This window comes from Mustela putorius, unplaced genomic scaffold (genome assembly GCF_011764305.1).
Source record: "Mustela putorius furo isolate JIRA1106 unplaced genomic scaffold, ASM1176430v1.1 tig00000929_pilon_pilon_pilon, whole genome shotgun sequence".
NCBI classification, from domain to species: domain Eukaryota; kingdom Metazoa; phylum Chordata; class Mammalia; order Carnivora; family Mustelidae; genus Mustela; species Mustela putorius.
Window position 1 is genome coordinate 856,290 of NW_025421520.1, and position 12,033 is coordinate 868,322.

General features: G+C 52.7%; 1 protein-coding gene across 1 annotated transcript in view; it reads left to right on the forward strand.

Annotated features, from left to right (window-relative positions):
• Positions 1 to 12,033, forward strand: part of PTPRN2 (protein tyrosine phosphatase receptor type N2) — a 612,016-nt gene that overhangs the window by 181,371 nt on the left and 418,612 nt on the right. The gene's annotated exons all lie outside the window — the stretch shown is intronic.

Consider the following 12,033-nt stretch of genomic DNA (forward strand, 5'->3'; position numbering starts at 1 on the left):
CTCATGAAGGGGAACCCCGGGGACTCCAGGGCCGGGAGTGCTGGGAGGGACGGTGGCCACACCATGGGACAGCTCCTGGGGGCTCTTGGGTTGGTCCCCGGGTATGACCTCCCGAGTGGTGAATGACTCTGCCGGACCAGCCTCCATGGGTCCAGTGAGGCCTGCAGTGGTGCTGGGGTGCGTGACTGTGTAGCTTCCTCACGCCAGCCAGTAGGATTTGCTGCCGTGTTTTTGCAGCCCTGGCTCCTGTGCACCGCGATTCTGCCACTGACCGTCCGGAAACCCTCCTGGATTGCTCTCAGGGTGGCCTTCTCGTTCCAGAAGAAGGTGGGACTGGTGTCTTTCATGGGCCCCAATTCCTTCGAGAGCCTGTGTCTGAGAGGTGGGGCCGCTGCCTCTGACTCCACGCTGCGGCCACTGGAGGCACAGGGAGAGGGGGCGTCCGTCCCTGCCTGCACTCCGTGTCAGCAGAGAGAGAGCGGGGCCGGTGCTGGTCTCACCGCCCAAGCCGTCCATCGACACGGCCAGGGTTGGCTTCTGTAGTCCTTAAACATCCGGCGGGAGGGCCATCCACCGCAGTCTGTCAGGGCACTTTTCCTCACAGATGTCCCCGTGCAGTCATGGACTCTGCGGTCATCCTGCCACATGGCCGTTTTAGCGCCACGTCACGAGGGTTATTCAGAAGATGAGCACGCGGAGGAGAGCAAGTGAGCACGTGGTGGTGCTTCTGGCTTAGGCGTTTTCTTCTGTGTTGAGACGGATGCTTTTCAGTGTTAAAAAATGCATGAAAACCTAGAACTTATTTTCTCTGTCCAGTGTCATCTCTCTGATGAACAAAGACTGGACAGAGCAGAAGTCCATGACCAGACGTTACCAAAGCCGCCCAGCATACTTCTTTGCCACAGAAGTACAGCCGGGCAGGGCTGGGAGCAGGGTTTTCTCATCTCCGGCCCCTCGAGTGATGAAAGTCTACATTGGAAATTTAAGCTTTATACATCCATGATCTTTCAAGGTGCAACCAATTTCCAGTGAATTATTTTATAAATAATCTTTTTCTATGTATCTTCAAAAATCTAACTCTAGCATAGGGTCAGAGAAACATTGTGAAGTTATTACCTTCCAAGGCTTTAATACGAATTATGTCCTAACCAAAGCCCGAGGGGGTCAGAGGGCACTGCTGTCCTCACATGCCGTGCATTGTCGGGGCTGGAGGCAGCTCTGCTTGTGCTTACCTCGGCAGCACTGGCTGAGTGTCCTTGTCGTCCCTACGGAGGACACAGTCATTTTCAACTTACAGTACACTGTTGGGAACTTTAAAACCCAAATTCATCACTCGGAAATGCTGCGAACTAACTGATTTATTTTGGAAACATTGTCTCGGCACGAGCATTCTCATGTTTTACAGGCTGCGCTATGTGCCGGGTGAGACGGAGAAACCCTAGTCCTGCTCTGGGACCTCACAAGTACTCCCCGGGGGGAAGACGTGCGCACACAGTCAGGGATAGAGCGGCTCTGTGGGGAAGGCTCCAAATAAAGGAGGCCTGTGAACCAGACGGCGAGTGGGCCCGTGAGGGCTCTGCGGGGTGGGTGCTGGGAGCAGCAGGAGATCAGCAGGTGGACTCAAGTGCAGAATGTTGGGAGACCACCCCAGTCCCATCCGAACAGTATGGACAGGCCAGGTGAGCTACCAGTCCTAGCTTTTAGAAAGCCCTTGGATTGCTGATGATACAAAGAAACTCAAATGGATAGAATTCCAAAAACGAATGAGGTCATTCTAGGGGAGAAGAGGCCCCACTCCTTTCACACGGGCTGCGGCAGCAGGAGAGGAGCCAGCTGTAGGAGGAAGGGAAGAGCGCGGCCCCAACCTTAAGGAACCGTGGACAGTGCATGGGGGCTGCTGTGGGGACAGGGGCCCCGGCCGCAGCGGCACAGAGCACCAAGTGTGTGAGAAGGCAGTATGCCATGGGGGGAGGCGGGGGCGCCCGACCCTCTGAGCACTCCTCAGCAGCCCTCCGGAGGCCTGGGACAAGGCAGAGCGGTGGGAGAAGTTCTACCCTGTGGGGAGCAGAGAAGTGGGGCCACACACTGGTCCTGGCTGTAAATCAGAGACAGCTCCCGGGCTCTGAGGAGTGGCAGCTGTCTGCAGAGCATGAAGCCATCCTCAGGGTCACACCAGGGCTTCGATCCTAGCACTGCTGAAGAAAAGACTTGATCCCACCCTCAATATCCCTGTAGCGGGAGTTACTGACTCTGAGTCTGCAACAAAACCAAAGCCCATTTCCCGCAGAGCTCACAATAGCAGACTGACAGAGAAGGACTTGCCATGTCCCAGGCATAAATATTACTTCCATCTCTACTGTTCTTCATGCAAAACCTAGTTCACCATCAAGAACCGGGAGACACGTGACGCACAAGAAGAGGTGACTCATGGTCGAGAGGAAAGAGGTAGTAGAAGAATAAGGATGCCCAGCTGTGCCTCCGGCGGCGTCGCGATGAGGAAGGGACACGTTAAGCAGGAAATCCATTCAAGGGTCGGGTGGGACAGGTGAGACACACACGAGCGAATAGAAAGCTGCAGCCAAGAGACAGAGACAATAAAGGAACACCAAACGGAAATACTAGAATTGAAAGCGGTAAGATCAGAAATAAAGCATCATTTGATGAGTTTGGTAACAGACCAGACTCAGCAGAGGAAAGAGTCTGAATTTCAAGTCAGGTCAATAGGAATGATTAAAAAAATGAAGCCTAAAGAACATAAAAGAAGTACAAAAAATGAACAAAACGTCCGGGATACATGAGGCACTATCAGATGCTCCAACATACGTGTAAATGTCATCCCAGAAGGGAATGTGAGAAAGAGATGGGGTAGAAGACGCATTTGAAGAAACAATGCCTGGGGTTTGCCCAGAATTGATAAAAGACATCAACACATAGATGCAAGAAGCTTAATGAACCACAAGGAGGATAAATAGAAAACAAAATCTAGGCATGTCGTAATCAAACCAAGGAAAACCCAAGACAAAGAGAAAATCTTAGAGGTGTACTGAGGAGAAGAAAGACATCGTGTCTTGGGGAATAATTGTGAGAAGGAGTCTTACTTCTCATTAGGAGACTAGAAGACTGCAGGACATAGAGTACTGAGAGAAAAGAAAAAAAGCCCCTCAATTTAGAATTATGTGTTATTCAAAACTGTAGAAGAAACAGGGAAAAATCCGTGTCTGGAAGACCCCCCGCTACAGAAATCATAAACGAAGTGCTTTGGCTTAAAGAAAAATGACGCCATAGAGAAACCCATATCTAAAAACCAGAATGAAAATGACTGGGAGTGGTAAATTTGCAAGTAAATATAAAAGATACATACACTTAGGAGGTCTAAGATTTTGATGAAGACTATTGCATATTTAAAAGAAAAAAATAAAAATGTATTTTGGGGTTTGGGGCGTGTGGGTGGCTCAGTCATTTAAGCATCTGCCTTTGGCACACGCAGGTTGTGACCCCGGGGTCCTGGGCTGGAGTCCGGCGTCGGGCTCCCTGCTGGCGGGGAGTGTGCTTGTCCCTCTCCCTCTGCTGCTCCTGGCTGCTTGTGTGTGCTCTGGCGCACACGCACTCTCTCAAATGTGTGAATAAAACCTTTTTTTACACAGGGTATTGTGGGGGTTATAGCTTATGTGGAAGAAGAGTAACTGGCAACAGGAGCACAAGAGTGATTTTGATGTTTTGTAATATTACATGAAAGTGCACTGTAATAAATTAAATATAAACATTTTAACTTACACAGGATCCATCTTAATAGGTCAGCAAAAATAGGTATAACTAAAAGTCAATTCAGGGATAAAATGAAATGCTGAAAACGCATTATTTATCCATGTGAAGGAAAGAAAGCAGGAGGTCAGGGAGGAATAAAGACCTCGTGGGCTGAGTGTAAAACAGGCATCAAGAAAGCAGATGTCAGTCCTCCTGTGTGGGTGACTGTGTCATACAGATGGGCTGAGCCCTCCACCTGAAAAGCAGGGATGTTCAAGTTTAATAAAAGCAGAGAACAATTAACTATATTCTACTAAAGCCAAATCACATGAAATTAGAAAGACCTATGTCAGTTGAAAGTGGAAGTGTGGAAAATATGCACAAAGGAAACTGTGGATAGAGCCGCTGCGGCTCTGTTGTTGCTGAGGGGCACGTCAGGCCACGGCGCTGCGAGACACTTGCGTGTAAGAACCACCCAATGACCACTTCGTTACAGGACGCGGATCTGTTTTATGAACCTAATGTCAGCACTTCAAATACATAAACAAAAACTATGAGAATACTAAGAGAAACAAGTCCACAGTCATTTTTAGATATTTTAACTCTCCTTTCTCAAGAACTTCTTACACAAATAGATAAAATATCATTAAGAATATAGAAGATTTGAATAATACCATCAGAATCTTAATCTAATGGATATTAATAGAATGGTAATATCCATAAAAACTGCTGAATGCACATTATTTTTAAGTGTACACAGAGTATCTCCCAATATAGATCATGCCCTGGGCCATAAAATAAGCCAATAAATATCAGATGATTAAAATAATATAGGAAAAGAAAACTTCAGATCATTATCCCTCAGAATATAGAAGCAAAAATTGTAAATAAATTTTAGCAGATCAAATACAATTATGTAAAAAAGGATAATATGTGATGATACAGAGAAATTGTCTATATTTTAAAATAATTGAGTATAATTCACCACATTAACAAGAAAATGAAAAACTATACTATAGTCGTAGAAGATGTAAGAAAAAGCAGTTGACAAAAGTCATCAGCAATTCAGGATAGAAATCCACAACTAGCATAGAACTGAATGAAGACTGAATGTTTTCTGCTTGAAATCTGGAATTAGAGTAGGAGGGTTGCTCGTGCCTCTGCTGCGCTGGAGCGTTTAGTCAGTGCAGTAAAGCAAGAGGAGAAATAAATGACATCCAGATTACATGACCAGCTTTGTGGAAAATTCGGTGGAATCTACAAAAAAACACTACTAAAACTAATAAGTGAGCATGGTACTGCCACAGAATGCCAAGTAAATGTGCAGAAATCAGTTATATTTCTATACACTAACTGCAAACAGAAGAAGTCATTTACAGTAGCATCAAGACTATGAAACAAGAAAAAGATAACAGAATGTGTAATGCTTTCTACACTGAGAATTAAAAGAAAAACCATGAGAGTGACTAGAGAAAGTGCAAATTAGTGGAGATACGATCACGTGTCACATGTCTTAGGTGTTGAGGTTCCCCAGACTGACGTACAAATGTGACAGCCAGTGAAGTCCAGGAGAGGAGAACGCGTAGGCTAGTTCTGTGAAAGGTCCTGATAAGAGAATGAAAAGACAAGTCACAGGCTGGGAAACAAAATTTGCAAATAATACACCTGAGAAAGTACTTTTCTCTATGTTGTATAAAGAGCTCTCAAAACTCATTAAAACAGAAAAAGATGAGTGAGTAAAGAATGGAGCACAGGGTCTGAAGACACTTCACCGAAGAAAGCAAATGGTAGCAAATAGTCAGGTGCGATGGTCTGTGTGGCTCGTCGGGGAAATAAAACGCATAGGCAGGGGCTGCCGTCTTGAGCCTACGAGCGCGGCTGAAACTTCAGAGACTGCCCACGTGTTGGCAAAGCGGTGGGGAACGACCTGTCCCCGCTGCGGGTGGGAACACGCCCACCGGTGATCCAGCTGGCACGCTCCTGTCTGCGACCCTGCAGACCTCAGTCCGCGCGAAGACTGTCCACGAATGTTCCTGGCAGCTGTCGTCATTCCCACCAAACCAGAAAAACTCCACGCCTGTCAACAATTGACGAGACAAGGGGCTGCTGCTCGGCGACAGAGCAATGGCTTCTTGACGCGCGCCGTATCTTGATGCCTTTCCAAGTCATCATGCTGATGGACGGATGGACAGTGCGTGCCGATAGGGTTTTACTTACACAAAGTATGAGACAATACAAAGCTGTGCATGAGTGGCGGAGGGAAATGAGTGCTTGCCTGAGGGTGTGGGAGTGGGAAGCTGTGGCACGGGAGCGTTGAGGAGGACAGACAAGCACACTTTCGGGGTGAGAGTTCCATCCGCTGCTTTAACTCCAGCGATGCGGCTCATAGGTGCGCGGTTGTGTCAGAACAAGGGTGTGCTCTTTGTTGTGTGTCAAGTACACCTTAATAACGACGAACAGGAAAGACAGCTGAGTGAGCCGACACAAAACGTGTGAGCGGTTTGAACAGGCGCTTTATAAGGAAAAGAGCTATAAACAACCAATTGGGGCCTTAGAGGTGCCGAACATCATGATTCACCGGGGAGATGCAGCGTAGCTCCGCAAGGGACCAGTACTTCCCGTCCACCAGATTGGCCAGAACAGAAATGAGGTGGCTGTGGTGCCGACTCGCTGCGGAGGGGCCAAGGACTTGGTGGGACCTAAATGTACAGCCGTGGGGCTGGCGGCTCCTTGTCGTCGACCCTTCATCTGTCTGCTGACACGCTCGAGACGGCACCGTGCGTCCACAAGAAGACCTCACTGGGTGGCCGTGGCGGCCGTCTCCTCACAGCCGCAGGCTGGAAACCAGCCGGGCGTCCTCCACTTCTGAAAAGGTGCTGCCTTAGGGAATCCAGTCTGGGGGCTCAGGGTTCTTTCTGGCCCCTACTTAGCGGCGCCGCTGGGAGGAGGGTGTGCCCAGGTGCGTCTGTGAGACCAGGGCCACGATGTGGTGTCTGAGCCACAGCCGTGACGGTCATTGACTTAGATCTGCTTTCTCAGGCTGTTACTTCTACTGACCTGCAGGGGAAGCTGGGGTCTCGCGGTAGATCTGTTCTCGGGTTGTGTCTGATATGTAAGAAGGGATTAGTCGTCGTTACTCCAAGTACGTCCCCCATTCCCTGGTCGGCCAAGTCCCCCCTGCAGAGGCAGGCCACCCCCTTCCAGAAAGCCCAAGGTTCCAGTCGGCTCGGAACAGAGCCCTGTGGGCAAACATTTACCTGTTCATCTGCTTCCCCCGCAGGTGGAGGGTCTGAGGTGTGACAGTCGTGGGGGCTGGGGGCAGTGTGTGACCTCACATGGTGGGGTCTCACATGCAGCATCTCTCCCAAGCCCTGCCCCTTCTCCTCCTGGCTCATGTTTCCGCCTTCCTCCCGCTGCGCCCCGGTCCTGCGGCTGCAGAGCAAGGCGGCCGGCCCTGCTCTCCGACAGATGACTTGCTGGGGGGAGAGAGTGGGGAACAAACACACAGGAAGCCACAGAGAAGCTTTGTGAGAAGTCTTTATTTCTTGTTTTTTGTTTTTTAATTTAAATTCAATTAGCCAAGGGATCACACATCGTTGGTTTTTAATGTAATGTTCAGTGTAACACCCAGAGCTCATCACATCGCGTCTCGTGTTGGATCTGTGCGGGCAGACGACAGCCTCTGTTTCTGATCTAACGTCTCACGTGTGAGCAGCTCCGTGGGGATTCCTCGACAGTTGGACACTTCTCCCTTTTGGACTCCTCCGAGCCGATCGGACAGGGAGAGAGAAAGCCACAGCCTTGTCCTTTCTGTGGCTTCATGCTCTACAAGGACGAGAAGTTCCCCGAGACCGTCAGTGGTCTACGGAGAGGGACAGAGGCTGAGTAGGTGGAGTGAGGTGTCCGCTTTCGGACCGGGGACTCCGCCACCAGCTGAGTCAGAACCCTGAGTTCTTGTCCAGTGTCTTCATGTTTATTTTTTAAGCCAAAAATGAGGTCAGCAAGTTTCTGCCTCCGAACTGTGCCACTCTCCTCCAGACAGACCGCAGGGCGAGCCTGCTTCCTTCTGCAACGCAGCCTGAGGCCAGACGCGCAGGGCCTGGTCCTCACTTGCTGGTGGACGCCGCAGTTGTGTCTACACCGTGGGGTTGTTGAAAGGGTCAGAAAGAATCAAACACAGAAACCCAAAGAAGAGCCTGTCACCAGCACTCAGAAAGCAGTTCCCATCTGAGGTGGGTGTCGTGGTCGCTGGCCTGCAGCTCCGAGCTTCGTGCTGATCCCAGGTGGGCGGAAGGCAGACTCTGCGGCGGTGGTTCCGTTGAACCGGTTCCCTGCTGAGTCTGAGGCTGTGGGTGCCGGTGCCGGGAAGGACGAGCTGCGGAGCCGGACAGCCGATGAAGCAGAAGCGGCAGGAGGGCGGGCCATGTGGGTGTGTAGAGAGGAGGAGCCGGGGCTGCTGGCTTCGCTCCCTGGATCCATTCCCAGCCACCGCAAGGCAGCATCGTGTGGACATCCGTCCTGTAAAATCCACAGCGCGCATTACGGTCAGCTTTCTGAAAAATTCGTTGATGCCGAGTTTCGAACTTAACATTTCTTCAACCACGTAGATTTTGTGAACTCTGTAAAAAGTGTTTGGAGACTCATTTTTCTAACCGAAAGCTGCCTCTGCTGCAGAGAAAGGCAGCCCAGTGTGAGGCTCCCCTAAAGGCGGATGTGTCTTTTGTCCTGGCAGCAGTGCTGTCGTAGGAACGGCCCTTCCGACCCTTCCGGTGTGTTCCCTGTGCACAGGAGGGCTGGCTCGCCGGGCCTGACCACCGTCGGCAGGGTGGCCTTCTCTCTGCACGGGAGGGAGTGCAGGAAGGGGGGGGAGAGTTCACAACGCGCCGGAGTCCTCCTCTGTGTCCTGAACTCAGAAAGGCACAGCAGAGACACCCCTGCTGCACATTAGTGACTTGCAGGTGGAGGCTTCCCGAGGCCCCGTACGGGGAGCCCAGTCTTGCCACGTCCAGCGGCACCACGGGGCCACTCGTCAGGAGGCCCGTGGACTGTGTGACTGCTGTGCAGCGTCTCCGACAGCCCGCGTGTCTGGAGCGACGTGCTTGTCCAGGTTGCCTTCAGGCCATGAGGCGAACAGGAGAAGATGTTCTGTGTTCAAAAGATGGCCTGGTGTGAGTCTCCTAATTTGTTTTGGGTCCCTGGCATCACAGGACACCTGAAGAGCTTTGGTGGCCCATGTGTAGACCTAGGTGTCACCACTCAGTGCTCGCGGGGCCCTCCCGGCAGCCTGATGTCCTAACCGCACCTGGGACTGGAGTGGGCGGATTCTCACGAAAGGAAGGAAACCTGACTTCAGCTCCGGGCCCCGGGTCGGGGTGAGGCCGGCGGGAAGGGGGGAGTCCTCGCCAGACTCGCGGTCGGGCGGACAGGCTGCGGCTCTAGGAGGGTGTCAGCCGGCTGCCGGCAGTGAGCTGACGGTCCCTTCCCTCCACATCAGTCACTGAACACTGTCCGTGTAAACACTTTCATGAAGAGTCCCGGGGGCCATGAGCTAACTCCTGGTTTCACCGGCGCTGTGCCGCAGCCTCGTGTCGGAGACCGTCTTCCCACAGAACGTCGGCCAGAGTGCGGCACACCCGCCTCCAGCACGCATGATGGTGCTGCGGCACTCGCGGTGGTGAGGAAGCTGCTGGTGGTGGCTGGTGCTGCTGCTGGGGGGCGGTCAGCGCGGGTCATGGTCACAGAGGTGGTGATCATGCCCCCCGTTTATCCAACACCTCCTCTGAGCTGTGTGCTGTGTCTTGGAACCAATTTTTTCATTCTCTCCTGGCCTTACCCTTGTTAAGGAAAAAGGAGGCATTTTCCTAATTTTGAAGGCCATGAAGAGGGAAGCTCGACGTCCTTCAGGTGCCCCGGAGCTGCGCTGGCGGGATCAGGCCCGCCTCCCACAGAGCCGTCTTCCGCTGCTTTGTTCAACAGCGTGGACGGTGGGGGCTGGTGGGGTCCACTCCTTCGCATGTGGCCGCCTCGTGGGAAAGGACCTCAGCGTCAAGTTCAGCAACCTTTGGGGGCTGTTCCCAGACGTGCTGTACAAACTACCGTGTCAAGGATGTGCCAGCCAGAGTCCTCTGACGAACGGTGCAGAGAATGAGCGTGCCAGGCGTGGCCATGCCATGTGCGGGGAATTGGCCAGTTTGGGTACTCTCAGGTGTTAACCGTGGTTGCCCAGGTCGGTCCCAGCAGTCGTTCAGCGTTATTTTAGGGAACCTGACGTCATTGGTTTGTTGAATTCAGGCTTAAAACCTTCATAGTGGGGAGTGGCTTCTGCGCAGTTCGTCTGGGGACGTCCCACCGCGTCGAGGACAGGGAGTGTCCAAGAAGGCCAAGTGAGTGACCGCCGTGGGAGCGGCGGGAGCCCCAGCCAGGAGCGCCCGTGCCAGCCTGCTCACCGTTCCCAGTGGACGGCTTAGAGGCTACACACCTCCTCAGTGCGACGCTCATGGGGACTGTGAGGTCGGAGTTGGGATTCAGACCCAGGCAGCCTTGCCCCAGAATCCAGCCTTGTCGCGGCACCACGAACAGGAAGCCGCCGCTAGATCCGCGTGTCGCTGGTCTCCAGCGGCCTGGCTCTGAGTCGCTGGCTGGCCCTTTTCCCCAGTGAGCTCCCCAGAGGCCCCATCGTGCCGGCCGTCATTTACAGAGGACCTGGTGTGACTTGTCAAAAACGATGTTTTCTATTATTTCTCCATTTGCCTGCTGAAATGCTATTTTTCCCCCTTCACCTTGATTTGGTTCACAGGAGAAACAGACCCCAAAGAGACCGTTGATCGCCGTCCTCATGCAGGTGACATTCAGCGGGGATGTCCTGCACGTGTGTTCAGCTGGGTTTGTCCCGGAGCTCTCCAGTTCAGCCGCAACTAAAGCCCGTTGAGGAGAAGCTCTGTTAGGCTGAATTCGTAGCCACGAGAGGAGAGATGCTGCCGGGCATGTGGCTGAGGCACGGGGACGCTCGCTGCCGCCTCTGCACTGGGACCTGACCGGGTGTTCGGGGATGGTCTTTCCGAGCCGGAGTTCAGGCTGAGCTTAACCTTGACCCTTTGGCCCAGTTTGTGGGAAACCACTGGGGGCTCTTTGCCGGTAGCTTTGTATTTCTCTGCCCCTGTGTCTAATGAATCTTACTTTTTTCTAAAGGAGAAGCCGTTGATTTCAGCTAGTACTTGGACAGCGTGACACAAGCGTGATGACAGCTAAAATGACACCATTTTAGAAATAAAGGCAATCGTAGAGACAATGTCCCGTGTCCTCCTTTGACAGAAAATTGAGTCTCAAAACGCCAACAGATCTGCCCAAGTTCATGTGTGAGAACAATAACTAGAACCCATACTAGCCCCAGTTTTCTCACGTCTAACTCGCCACACCAAAGTCTATCCTGGAAGGCTGCACCCTCCAAGCTTGGGAGTCTGAGCCAGTCGTCTTCCGTTCAGGGACGCTCACATCTTACCTAGATCCCAAGGTCTGCTCCTCACTGAGTCAACACTGACCCCGTGCCCCAAGCGAGATGCATTTAGAAAACATGATGGGCAAGATTTGAAGAATCTACGGTCCACGCGCCCGTTCCATACCATGAAGGCAGCTCTGAACGAGCCTCCAGGACAGCTGAAGTTTTCTGGGCACCTCCATGTTGGAAATTTCCGTGGAAGTTTGATGGTTCCACAGTCAGGAGTAGAACATTGAACTTCTCAGCCTTTTTGTAACTGTTCCGGGTGGAGGACAGCTGGGCCTTGACTTGACCAGAGGCAGAACGGTCTGGTGAGAGCTCATGCTCCTGGGAACGTGGACCCAGAGAGTGCAGAGGACCCGCGGGAGGGGGCTCAGGGACCTGGTGCGACCTAGAAGGGTTAGAAGAGTGACCCCGGCAGCTCTGCTGTGGCAGAATGTTGCCGTTAGAGTAGGAGGGGGGGGGGTCTCCGCGGTCGGTAGAGGAGCCGCAGTGAAGTGACCGTGAGACGGGGCGGGAGGGGCTTCTGCTGGCCGGAGTGCGGAGGCCGCAGAGCGTTCTCGCGCGCCGATAAGCTCCAGTGCGGGTGACGGAGCGGAGAGACGGTTCTCCGCGTCGTTGACCTGCAGGGAAGTGCATGTTGTGGCCTCAGCGAGCGGCCGCAGGCCCGGTGGCTGGAGGGAAACAGCCGGCGAAGAGGAGGAAGAGAATCGGGGTCCTCTCCCCAGCGGGGGGCGCGTGAGCAGTGCGGCCGCGTCGGACAGCAAGTCCCGAGCGCGGGTCCCCACACCTGG